Source organism: Petaurus breviceps, unplaced genomic scaffold (assembly GCF_028583685.1).
Source record: "Petaurus breviceps papuanus isolate PSGF00001 unplaced genomic scaffold, PetGlider_PUasm1.0 90535, whole genome shotgun sequence".
Lineage (NCBI taxonomy): Eukaryota > Metazoa > Chordata > Mammalia > Diprotodontia > Petauridae > Petaurus > Petaurus breviceps.
This window is the reverse complement of record NW_027187270.1, coordinates 3,045,104-3,058,507: the sequence shown is the minus strand read 5'-3', so window position 1 is coordinate 3,058,507 and position 13,404 is coordinate 3,045,104.

Sequence of the window (13,404 nt, the reverse complement as noted above, 5' to 3'; positions counted from 1 at the left end):
GTTGAGTTTAAGATGTCTGGTGGACATTCAATCTGAGGTGTCTGAAAGGCAGTGAGGTGCAAATTTGGAGGTCAGCAGAGAGGCTGAGGCAGGATAGGTAGATTTGAGAACTGTCAGCACAGAAATAGTAATTAAATCCATGGAAGCTGTTGAGACCACCAGCTGAAGGAGTATAGAGGAAGAAGAGAAACAGGCCCAGGACAGAAACTTCAGGAACACTTACAGTTAGAGAGCATGACCTGGATGAGGTTCTGGCAAAGGAGATGAAGGAACTCTCAGATAGGTAGGAGGAGACCCAGGAGAAACCTGGAGAGAAAAAGAGTATCCAGGAGGAGAGCACGATAGATCAACAGTGTCCAAGATTGCAGAGAGGTCAAGGAGGATGAGGATTGTGAACAAGTCATTGGATTTGGGAATTGAGATCGGTTGCCAGTTTTGGAGAGAACAGCTTCAGTAGCATGATGAAGTGAAAAGTCAGATCGTAAGGGGTTAAGAAGAGAGGAGAGAAAGTGGAGGCACCTGTTGTAGAAGGACTTTTCAAAGAGTTTAGCCACAAAGGACGGAGGAGATATAGGAAGACAGCAAGGGGGATGGATCAAGTGAGGATTTTCTTTTAAAGGATGGGCTCATTTGTAGGCAGTAGAGAAGGACCTAGTAGGAAGGGAGAGATTGAGGATAAGTGATAGAGTGGGGATGACAGAGGGGGCAGTCTGTTGGAGGAGACAGGAGCGAATGAGATCGCTCGATCAGTTTTGGCAAGAAGTAAGGCTTCCTCTTCATGTGAGAAAGGAGTGAAGGAGGAGAGAGTGGCAGAAGAAATCTGAGTGAAATGAGATGGGGAAGAGGAAAGAAGAGGGAAGCAAGCAAATGGCTTGAATTTAGAAGCCAGTGGGGACCTCCCTCCCCTTTTATAGAGATGCAAAAGTTCAGGTGTAGACTACTTGTCTCCCTAATGCAGTTGAGGTAGAGGGTAGAGGGCTTTGTGACCTGCTCTCTGGTCTGTCATCCTCTAGCTTTGGAACATAATCCCGAACCTTCTTTAAGCATCACTTACATCTCCACTTCGTATTTTCTATTACGTCCTCTGGATGTTTTCTTCCTCCCTGCAGACTATAAAAGCCCAGAATTTAGCCCCTCAGGGGCAGCACAAATAGCTAAATCTCATCTCCTTTCCATAAATGGGATACTTAGTTTTTATACCTGAAATGAGTTTCCCCTTGGAGTAAGGGGAAGAGTTTTAGACGGTGGATTTAAACAGAATGGAAGAGAGAGAAGAAAAGCCAAAGAGACTAAAACGGATCTATACAGATGGGAGTCAGTTTGGTGAAGGCATCTTTGAAATCTTCCCAGGGATCGATTCAAAGCCTCCCAGTTGAGCTGAGATAATGGTTGCCATAGAAACAGCCGAGAGACAGATTCTTTCCTTAGATAAGAGTGTTTTTTATCCATTGTAGAGAACTTTCCAGTCTTCTTTCAGCCATCCTTCCAAAAGGTTCTGCTCCCATGGTTCCATCTTTTTGACTCCATATCCTCTCTTATCTTAGCTCTTCCTCATCACTTTTTTTTCTCCTTTAAATTTTTTTACAGTTGTTGCAATAATAATATTTATATTCACACTACAGACACAAAGGACTTTGTATAATCTCATTTGATCTTCACAACTATATATGGTAGGGCAAGTTGCTTTTAAAAATTTTATCTCACTTTTGTTTATACTTTTTGTTTTTAATGTGTTATTAATATAAAATTCATTTCTGATACATTCTCCATTCCCTAACTAGAGAACTGTCTATTGTAAAAAAGATTAAAAAAGAAAAAGAAAAAACTGCTAGTTCAGCACATTGATCATATTATGACAGTATATGATGTTTCACATCTATAATTCCTCACCTCTACAGTGAGGGGAGGGAGGTACATTTGTTCAATTGACTTTTCTGGGGCCAACCTTATAGTTAACCTATCCCCCTGGTGATGTTTCTTTACCTTCTTAGATAGGTTTTCCAGGAGCTTTACAAATATTATTATCTCATTTGGTCATCACAACAACAACCCTTTCTACAGATGAGGAAACTGAATGAAGCTCAGAGGATTTCAGTGACTTGCCCTGATCAGATGGATTGTCAGTATCTGTGTAGGATTACAACTCAGGTCATGCTGACTCTCTCAAGCACTATCTTGCTTGTCAATAGAGATGAGTTTATTACACTGTACTTATATAGTCATTAAAAGCAGGGCCTGGGACTGTGAGAGACACACAGGACAGTGAAATAACACATAAGCAAACAGAAGGGATGGGAATGGTATCACAGGAGTTTGCCATGGGAGTTACTGAGTCCTCATTGGAAGGAACCTTAGAACAAGCTATGAAGAATATGTATGTGTATCTGGCACACCTACTCCTCCTCCCCCATACCTCACTGTTCTAGGTAAATCATACTGGCCCCATTTACCCTTCAAAACTAACACAGCAGGGGTGGCCAGGTAGCACAGCACGTAAGAGCACTGGCTCCAGCATCGGGATGACCTGGGGATCGAATCTGGGCTCAGACACTTAGCACCCACCCAGAAACACCTGGCCCTTTAACCTTGAGCAAGTTACTTAACCCCGATTGCTTAAAAAAAACCTAACACAGTAACTGTTTACATGTTCATTAATGGGACTATCTAAAGTACTCACTACACTTTTAGTCTCTCCAGAAGATGCCATATCAGAATTCTTTGTTAATTCATTCTTGTTTACTTTTCCACATATGATTGACATCTTTATACTCCGTTGTTTTTGTTCTTTTTTACTTTGCATCATTTCATAAATTTTTTTCCTGATTTTTTTGTTTTCCTCATGCTTGTTAGTCTTAAATGTATTATTGTCTTCCCTTACATGAGTATACCACAATTTATTTAACCATTCCCCTATCATTGGATGTTTAAGCAGTTTCAGTATAATGCTTCTATAGCAAACTTTGACCTCTTGCTTTTTTTTCCTTTCCCCTTTTTTTCCCAATGCCTCATCCTCTTTCCTTCAGTTTTTGTTGTTGTCTCTTCCTGGTCCTCAATCCATTGCTTTGAGGAATGGGGATTGGAAAAGGGGGTCTGGGAAAAATGAGAGGGAAGAAAAGAAAGGCATTGGTTTTGCTTCACCAGGAGGTATCAGAGAGATAGAGGGTATTTCCTTCAAACCAGAGAATTCAGAGAAAATTGAGCACAGTAAGAAACCCCCAGTTTATGATCTTATTTGAGTGCCCCAGACTTCTTCACACTCCTGAGACCCTTAGCTTTTGCACTGAGAGACTCTGAATACACAGATAGGTAGAAATCCTTCAAAAAATGAAGGGGCGAGATACAAATAGTAGCCATCAGGACAGAGAGTCCAGGGCCAATGATGATTCTTGAAAGGAAGGAATTAGATAAAAATCTGAAACAGAGATCACTGGGGGAGAGGAAAAGTCATCCTTCAAGCTAATCTGTAGATCAAGGAACAAACCAGTTACTCAGAACAAGAGGCTGCAGGGGACCTTGGATCCTTTGTTGCTGAAGATTGAATGCCTGCATCTTCCTCCTTCGGGGGCCCTACTTTCTCCTCTTCCTCCTCTTAGTTTTCTTCTTTCCCAGCATTCAAAGTAGTACAGACACAAGAGGAGAGGGCTTGGGCCTTAATTAGTATTATCTCAAATAGAATTCAAATCAAATCTACTTCAGATTCAAATCAAAGAGGCTGTCAAGTGTGTGTGTGGGAGATTAGACGTTTTCTCTTTGGACCCAGAGAGCAGAGTCCATTGGTAGAAGTTCCAAATAGGTCATTTTAGACTCAGGAAAAATTTCCTAATAGAGCTGTCTGAAAAAGGAATGGCCTGCCTCACAAGATGGGGGCATGTTTTAGTGGGAATTCTTTTTGTGTGTGGATTGGTCTAGACTGCTTCCAGCTCTCAAATTGTGAGTTTCTGTGAAATCAGATTTCCCTGGAAGAGGTGAGTGAAGAATACAGTGTTTATCCAAAAGAGAACAAAATAGAAAAAGTAGCTACAACTATGTTCTACAAAGAATTATCTCTCACTTCAGCTCCATCCATCTTCTGGGTGTCTGAGGGCTGATCCTATCACCCATGTCATTGCCCAGGATAGACTCCTTTCACGAGGTTGACTGTGTAAGAACCACTACAGGCAGGTTGAAATTGGTTGGTAATGTCCTAATCTCTCCACAGATATCAAGTATCCTCCTATCAGCCTGTTAGATAGTATTTTAAATTCTTACCATTGGAGACCTATCTGTAGATTAGACCTTTCTGGCATAACATTTTAAAATACACATTTATTACCTAGGAATAATGAATAATTGGGGCAGCTAGGTGGCACAGTGAATAGAGCACTGGCCCTGGTGTCAGGAGGACCTGAGTTCAAATCTGGCCTCAGACCATTCACACACACACATACAAACTAGCTGTGTGACCTTGGGCAAGTCACTTAACCCCAATTGCCCTCCAAAAAAAGCAAAAAAATAAAAAAATTAATGAATAATACATTCTCCTCCAGAGTTATATTCTTATATATAACTCTGCTTAGACTCATAGGATCTTAGAATTGTAAGGTACTTCAGAGGTCATCTAGCCTGAGCTGTACCTGAACTGGAATCTCCTCTATAAGATCCCCAATAAATGGGCATCTGAACCCTGTTTGAAGACCATCAGTGATGAGGAAACCCACTGCCTATTCCATTCCTGTATAGCTCAATTTCTTAGGAAAAATTTCCTTCTGTTGGTCTGAAATCTGCCTCCCTGTAGCTTTTACCCGCTGCCCTCTGGATCCAAACAATGTCTAACTAATTCCTCTTCCACACTTAAATACTTGATAGTTCTTTAAGTACTTAAAGACAGCTATCATTCCCCATACTCCATCCCCAATTCTCTCTAATCTTGGTTAAATATTCCAATTTCCTTGAACCAGTCCTTATATGGTGTGGTTTGGAGTCCCCTCATCGTCCTGTTGTCCTCTGCTTATCAATGTTTTGATGGATCTCTGATCTCATTAATGTTCATGATCCTCCAACAATGCAGATTGTAACCCACTCATAGGTGGGGCCTTTTCAGTGTCTTTCCCAAAATATGGTACCCAGAACTGAATGTAATGTTCCAGATGTGGTGTGGCCCGCAGGGTACAATAGACTCACTATCTCCTCTGTTCCAGACACTGTGTTTTCATTGCTTCAGGCTAACATCACATTCCTGTCTAGTAGAAGGCCTCAGTCCTTTTTCATGTGAACTGCTTTCTAGTCTTGTATAATTTCAGACTAGTCACTAAACGGAAAGAATGGCCACAGAGGAGGGAAAGGGAAAGGTATAAGACCAGGAGATAGCAGGCTTCAGTGAGAGTACCTTTTTGGGGGTCGGGGTGGCCAGGAAAGTTCCTTGCAGCAAGGCATAGAAAGGAAATAATATGAAAGTAACTGGCTGTGACCTTCAGCCTCCCTTTATTTCAGTCTCTGAGGAGATTCCTCAGAATGGTCATATGTGGCCACATTTCTCCAGTCCCAGCAGGCTACATAAAATTGCGTCCGCCTTTTACAATTTCCTCAGGAATTCCCAGAAGTCTCAGCATTACCTGACATGCAAGAAGAACATTAGATAATATCTATTCTCTTTCTTCAACCTAGTATGCCCTTTTCCTTTCTCCTATGGGCAAGGGCATGCTGTTAGATGTTTAACAACTAACTACACAACACACTTTTAATTTGAAGTTTAATCTGCACTGTTAACATTTTCTTCATCTTGCTTATGGGGCATGAAGAAGATGCTCCATCTCTCCCAATTCTAGATGCAGACCTAGGTCTTACTAGCCTAATCCTCTGCCCTCTTCTCTTTGCTTTTGTTTATGCTTTTGATTTAGTTTGTATTATTACTGTCACTAACATTTCTACAATTGATAAATAATAGTAGGAAAAGGGATCATCCTTGTTTTCCCATCATATGATACTAGCTCTTGGCTTTAGATATATACTTTTATCCTATTAAAATGGTCCTTTGCTTTATGTAGTCCATGCTTTATAGGTTCTTTTTAAGCATAAATGAGTGTTGTAATTTGTCAAAGACTTTTATGTCTTTATTAATGTAACCATATGCTTTTGGATGTTTCTGGTTTTAATATGACTAATTATTTTGGTAATTTTCCTAAAGTTGGACTATCCCTAGTATAAACATGAATAGTTTTTTGATATGTTGTTATAGTGTTTTGCCAGGATTTTATTTAAAATTTTGAGTAAATATTTTTAGTGATCTTGTATGTCTTGATGGGTTCCCAAATATTTGATATATTTTGTTATTAAAAATGATTTTTTGATCAGTTTCTCTTGATTTCTTTTGTTGCTTGTGTATAGAAATGCTAATCATTTTGTGGGTTTTAATTATATTCTACTACTTTGCAATTTTTTAGCTCAGTTAATTTTTTGTTCTGAATGGCTTGAGTTTTCTAGATATACAGAGGTATTTTTATATATTTATTGCCAATGCTTATTCCTTCCCTTCTTTTTCATGACTTATTGATATTGCTAATAGTGTTAGATGGGAATCCGTTGTATATAATATTATCTCATGATTGAGACCATATAATTTTTTGATGTTAAAGAGAAATGCTTTTAGTCTTACTGTTTAAAATAAATGAATGCTGTGTTTTAACTTCACATTTGCCATCAGCTAGGATGACGTGTTGATTTGTTTGGCTGAATTGATTTTTTCTCTTATTTGGAAATGAAGGTGATGCAAGAACAAAAGATAGTGATACATCATTTTTTCTTTGCTGCTCTGGAAGATGCTACTGTAAATTGTTGGATGTAGATGAGACCTTTCTCTTTATCATAGACCTCACTGGGATATATGTATAGCAGTGGGATCTCTGGGTCAAGGGGTATGGACATTTTCATTGCTTGCTTAGCATATTTTCAAATTGCTTTCCAGAAAGGTTGGATCAATGCATAGCTCCACCAATGGTGCATTCGTGTTCCTGTCTTCCCATAACCACTCTACCACTGGCTACTCTTATCTTTTGTTATTTTTGCCAATTTGTTGAAGTGAAACCTGAGAAATGTTTAGATATGCATTTCACTTATGTGTCATTTGGAGCATTCTTTCATGTTCTTTTGAAAAATATTTATTGGAGAATAGTTTTTGGTCTAATATATTTGTGATAATTCTTTATTAATTTTGGATATGAGACCTTAAGAGATATTGGATTCAGTTTTTTGGTTTTTTTTTGTTTTTTATTACTAATTGACAGCTTTCCTTATAGAGGTTGTATTGATCTGATTCGTGCATAACCTTTCCAATTTCATATAATCAAAATGATCTATCCTATCCAAATTTCTCCATTCCAGTCAATTGCAATGTAATTTTATTCAGTCTCTCAGTTTAGAGACCTGTGGCTTTCCCCCCAGTTTCATCCTCAACACAGCAGTGTTAGTGCCATCTAGCCTGTGGTTTTGGTTGTGGCACAGGCTTAGAGTCATGAAAATTTAAATACTAAGAGCATGCTCCAGCAGACTCGGTTGATTATTACACGTTCCACATACATTGAATAGAAAGGCATATTGCCATATCATTTATGAAACTTAAATTGGTGAGGATTGTCATTTTTACTATTTGATCCCACTTATCCACAAATATTGAAAGCCTTTCCATTTATTTAGCTCTTCCTTTCAGTACAGATTTATGATTATCTTTATAAAGGGCATGTATATGTCTGGCTAAGTTAATTCTAAACTATATAATGTTTCGTCTTATGTATGAGGTTGTTATTTTAATGATATTTTTGTAAATTTTTGTAAGTATATAAGAATCTGAATGAGTTTTATGGGCTCATCTTGTATCTTGCAACCTTGCTGAGCTCTTTTATTGTCTAAATTATTTTGTTGAGATATTTAGATTTTCTAGGTGTACTGTTGTGTTAACAGAACTTTGAACTTTGTGTTTTCAGTGTTAATTCCTCATTTTTTCCTCTTTTATTATAATTGTTAACATTTCTGATGCAATGTTAAAACAAAAGTGGTGGAAGCAGTACCCTTGTTTTCTATCTGTTTCTATTTGGAATGCTTCAGCCACTACATTTAATGCAGGATCTTGGTTTCAAGCAGATACTTCTTATTATATTGAGTACAAATCTTTCTACTCCTGTTTTTACTGGTTTTATTGTGAATGAGCATGAATTTTATCAAAGTCCTTTTCTATGTCTATGGATACATCAGCTCTAGATTTTTGAGGTTTTAAAAATATGTGTGTATGTATGCATGTATAAAGTCTTTGATCATTTTTTTCATATTGAATCAGCTTTGCATGCCTGGTTTAAATCTTATTTGGCCAGAATGAATAAATTTTTAACTATATTGCTATATTCTCTTAGCTACAATTTTATTTAGTATTTTTGCATCTGTATTTATTAAGGAATTTTTAAATATAATTTTCTTTTTTTAGTGATACTTTTCACATTCACATTTAAAGGTATTAGATAGCTTTCAATCTATGTATCACATGAATAATCTATATAGTAAAGGAATTATTTTTCCCTTGAGAGAATGAAAACATTTACTTGTAGACCCATTTAGGGCAGGTATTTATTTTTTGTGGGTTAAATCATAGGAGCTTTGGATTAGATCTGGAAGGGACCTTGAAGATTTGCACAATTCAACAAACACTTCAACTCTCATTTAAAGAACAGGAAACTAAGAGTCAGAGAGATGAAGTAACACATAAAGATGATTCATCTAATTTTTTATCTCTAAGATTTGTCCCTTTCAGTTCTCAATTTCCTGTTGTGATAATTTATAGTTTTGCAAATAATCCTCAATTTCAATGAAGTTCTTTAATTTGTTAATATATCACTATGTATGAACTCTGATCATAATCTTGGTTTTTTGTTTTTGTTTCTTTTGTGATCTATCCTAATTGACTTCAAATTCTGGTCATTTGTCTTTTCTCTTTCCTTTTTTGATTGTTCCCTGAGAGTTTGTGCATTTTATTGACCTTAAAATTAAAAGTATTAAAAAACTGAATTCTGATGCTTTTCATCTCATAATCAATTTGTGCTCTTTCTTTGATGATGGTAGAAACAGAAATTGAACCTATGCCTTCTTGACTACAAATTCAGCACTCTTCTACATCACTCACTTTTCTGATGTCTTCTTTAACCAATTATTGTTTGCTAGGCTCTTTCAAAAAATTTTTCCATGCAGTCTTGTATTTACAACTCAGATTATTGTTTATTTCTGTTTGTATTGCATTAAGATTTAGAAATGCATTCTGTGTAATTTTTTTGCTTTAAATAGTATTTTATTTTCCCCCCAAATACATTTCAAAAACATTTTTACCATTCATTTTTAGAAGATTTTGAGTTCCAAATTTTTCTTCCTCCCTCCCCTCTTCTGAAAATGGTAAGCAGCTTGAAATAGTTTATACATATGCTATCATGTAAAAACATATTTCCATATTCATCACAGTTGTGGAAGAAGAAACAGATCAAAAAGGGAAAAAACATGAGAAAGAATAAAGAGAAAAAATATGCTTTGATCTGCATTCAGAGATCATCAGTTCTTTATCTGGATGTGGATAGCCTTTTCCTTCATGAGTCCTATTTTTCTTGGATCATTGTGTTGCTGAGAAAAGCAGAGTCATTCTTAGTTGATCATCACATGATGTTACTGATACTATGTACAGTGTTTTTACTTTGTAAGATCATTTTGTACATCAATTTGTACAAGGCTTTCCAGGCTGCCTGTTCATCATTTCTTATTGTACACAGTAGTATTCTGTTATATTTAATATACCACAGCTCTTTCAGCCATTCCCCAATTGATGAGCATCCCCTCAATTTCCAATATTTTGCCACCATGAATAGGGCTGCTATAAATAATTTTTGCACATGTAGGCTCTTTTCCCTTTTTTATGATCTCTTGGAGATACAGACCTAGTAGTGATATTGCTGGATCAAAGGGTATGCAGTTTGGTTGTCCTTTAGGCATAGTTCCAAATTACTCTCTAGAATGGTTGGATCAGTTCTCAACTCCACCAACAGTGCAATAGTGTACCGGTTTTCCCACATCCTCTCCAATATTTATCATTTGCCTTTTTTGTCATATTAGCCAATCTGATTGGTGTGAAGTGGTATTTCAGAGTTATTTTAATTTACGTTTCTCTAATCAAAAGTGAACACTTTATCATATGCCTATAGATATCTTTGATTTCTTCTTCTGAAAACTACCTGTTCATATCCTCTGACCATTTTATCAATTGGGGAATGGCTTGTATTCTCATAAATTTTGCTCAGTTCTCTATTTATTTGAGAAATGAGGCCTTTATCAAAGATACATGCTGTAAAGATTATTTCCCAGTTTTCTGCTTTCCTTCTAATCTTGGTCACATTAGTTTTATTTGTACAAAAGCTTTTCAGTTTAATATAATCAAAATTATCTCTTCTATATTTTGTAATGCTTTCTTTTACTTGTTTGGTCATGTATTCTTCCCCTCCCCATAGATCTGACAGGTAGACTATTCCTTGCTCTTCTGATTTGATTGGTTCATTGTCTATCATAGTTCTATGTGTAATTTTTGCCTTTTGAAATTTACCATGGGTCTCTCCATGCCCAAGCATTTCACCAATTTATATGGTAATTCTCTAAAATCATGTGTTTTCCCTGCTTCATTCTGTTACTCCTCTCTGTTTAGCTGTTATTTTTACCTTTTAAAATGTGTAGCCGTTCAGGCAACACATTATTGTTAGTCTCTTTATTTGATTGGCCATATCACAGTAATGAAGTGTTGAAAGTCACCAACTATTGCATTTTTGTCAATTTCTTGTATTGCTGTTAACCCTTTTATGAATTTAACTGTGATTGTTTGTTGCATAGAAATTAAATTTTATTAAAGTCATTATTTATCATTCCTTTTGCCATTATATAATATCTTACTTCCTTTTAGGTTTAATATTAATTTTGATGGGTGCCATATTACACATGCTTCCTTTTTCATCCTTAATTATGGTTTTTGCATAGGTCCCTCATCATGCTTTTTTTTTTCAAAAAAATCTTTATTTTTCATGTTGTTTTTTTTAAATTAAATTTTATGTTTATTTTTAGTTTACATCATTCATTTCCACAAGATTTGGAGTTACAAATTTTCTCCCTGTCTTTCCCTTACCCACCACCCCAAAACAGCGATCTCACTGTATACCCCCTCCCCCAATCTGCTCTCTCCTATATTTTCCCCCTTCCCCCCTCCGACTTTCTGGTAAGGCAAGATGGATCTCCATACCCCAGTGCCTGTATATCTTATTTCCCAGTTGTATGTAAAAGAAATATTATTTTTAAACATTTGATTTTTAACACTTTGGATTCCAGATTCCTTCCCTTCCTCCCTCATCACCCACCCTTACTGGGAAGATAAGCAATTCAATATAGGTTGTACATGTGTAGTTTCGCAAAACATTTCCATAGTGTATATATTGTGAAAGACTGACTATATTTCCCTCCATCCTGTCCCGCCCTCCCCCACTTGTTCTATTCTCTACTTTGATCCTGTCCCTTTTCAAAAGTGTGTGCTTCTAACTCCCCTCCCCTCCATCATCACTCCTCTTATCCCCTTCCCCCCTCCTCTCCTGTAGGGCAAGAAACCCAATTTAGTGTGTATGTCATTCCCTCCCTGAGCCAAATTCAATGAGAGTAAGGTTGACCCATTCCCTTTTTACTTCCTGTTCTTCCCCTCCATTGTAAGTTTTCCTTTGCCTCTTCTATATGAGATAATTTGCCCCATTCTGTCTCTCCCCATCTCTCATTATATTCCTCTCTCACCTCTCAATTTCACCTTTTAAATATCCCTTCCTATTCAATTCATCCTGTGCCATCTGTCTATGTATACCTATACACATATATACACATACTCACGTATGTATTTGTACACACATATACCCTCCTATGCAGACATATATATGTATGTGTATATATATGTGTGTGTGTATACATTTATATTCCCTTCAACTATTCTCAGACTGAGAAAAGTTTCATCAGTTACAATTATTTTTTTTTCCATGTAGACATTTAAATAGTTCAACTTTGATGAGTTCCTTATGATTTCTTTTCCCTATTTACCTTCTCATGCTTCTCTTGCTTCTTGTATTTTAATGTCAAATTTTCTATTCAACTCTAGTTCTTTCATCAAGAATGCTTAAAAGTCCTCTATTCCACTGAATGACCATATTTTCCCCTGGAACAATTATATTTAGTTTTTCTGGGTAGGTGATTCTTGGTTTTAATCCTAGCTCCTTTGACCTCCGGAATATCATATTCCAAGCCTTTCAATCCCTTATTGTAGAAGCTGCTAGATACTGTTGTCCTGATTGTGTTTCCACAATATTTGAATTGTTTCTTCTTGGCTACCTGTAATATTTTCTCCTTGTTCTGGGAACTCTGGAACCTGGCTATAATATTCCTAGGAGTTTTGTTTTGGGTATCTTTTTCAAGAGGTGATCAGTGAATTCTTTCAATTTCTATTTTGCCCTCTGGTTCTAAAATATCAGGGCAATTTTCCTTGAGAATTTCTTGAAGGATGATTTCTAGATTCTTTTTTTGATCATGGCTTTCAGGTAGTCCAATAATTTTTAAATTATCTCTCCTGGATGTATTTTCTAGGTCAGTGGTTTTTCCAATGAGATATATCACATTGCCTTCTATTTTTTTCATTTGTTTGGATCTGTTTCTCAAAAAATCATTAGCTTCCATTTGCTCCAATCTAATTCTAAGGAATTATTCTCTTCAGTGAACTTTTTTTTTCAGATATTTTGATAGTTTTTTTTAATGCTTTATTAACTTCCGATTTACATCATTCGTTTCCGCCAGATTTTGAGTTACAAATTTCTCCCTGTTTTTCCCCTACCCACCACCCCAAAATAGCAGTCCCACAGGATATCTTTTCCTCCAATCTGCTCTCTCCCATATTTTCTCCCATACTCCTTTTGACTTTTCCAGTGGATCTCTATGCCTCAGTGCCTGTATATCTTATTTCCCAATTACATGTAAGATGGTATTAATAATAGTATACACACACACACACACACACACACACATATATATATATATATATATATATATATATATATATATGCATATTTGGTTTTAAAACCTTCAATTCCAAATTCATTCCCTTCCTTCCTTGTCACCCACCCTTACTGGGAAGATAAGCAGTTCAGTATAGGTTGTACATGTGTGGCTAATGCAAAACAATAACATAGTAAATATATTGTAAAAGACTGACTATATTTCCCTCCCTCCTATCCCACCTCCCACTTGTTCTATTCTCTACTTTGATCCCATCCCTTTTCAAAAGTGGGTGCTTCCAACTTCCCTCCCCCCCAGCCTGCCCTCCCTTCCATCATCCCCCCC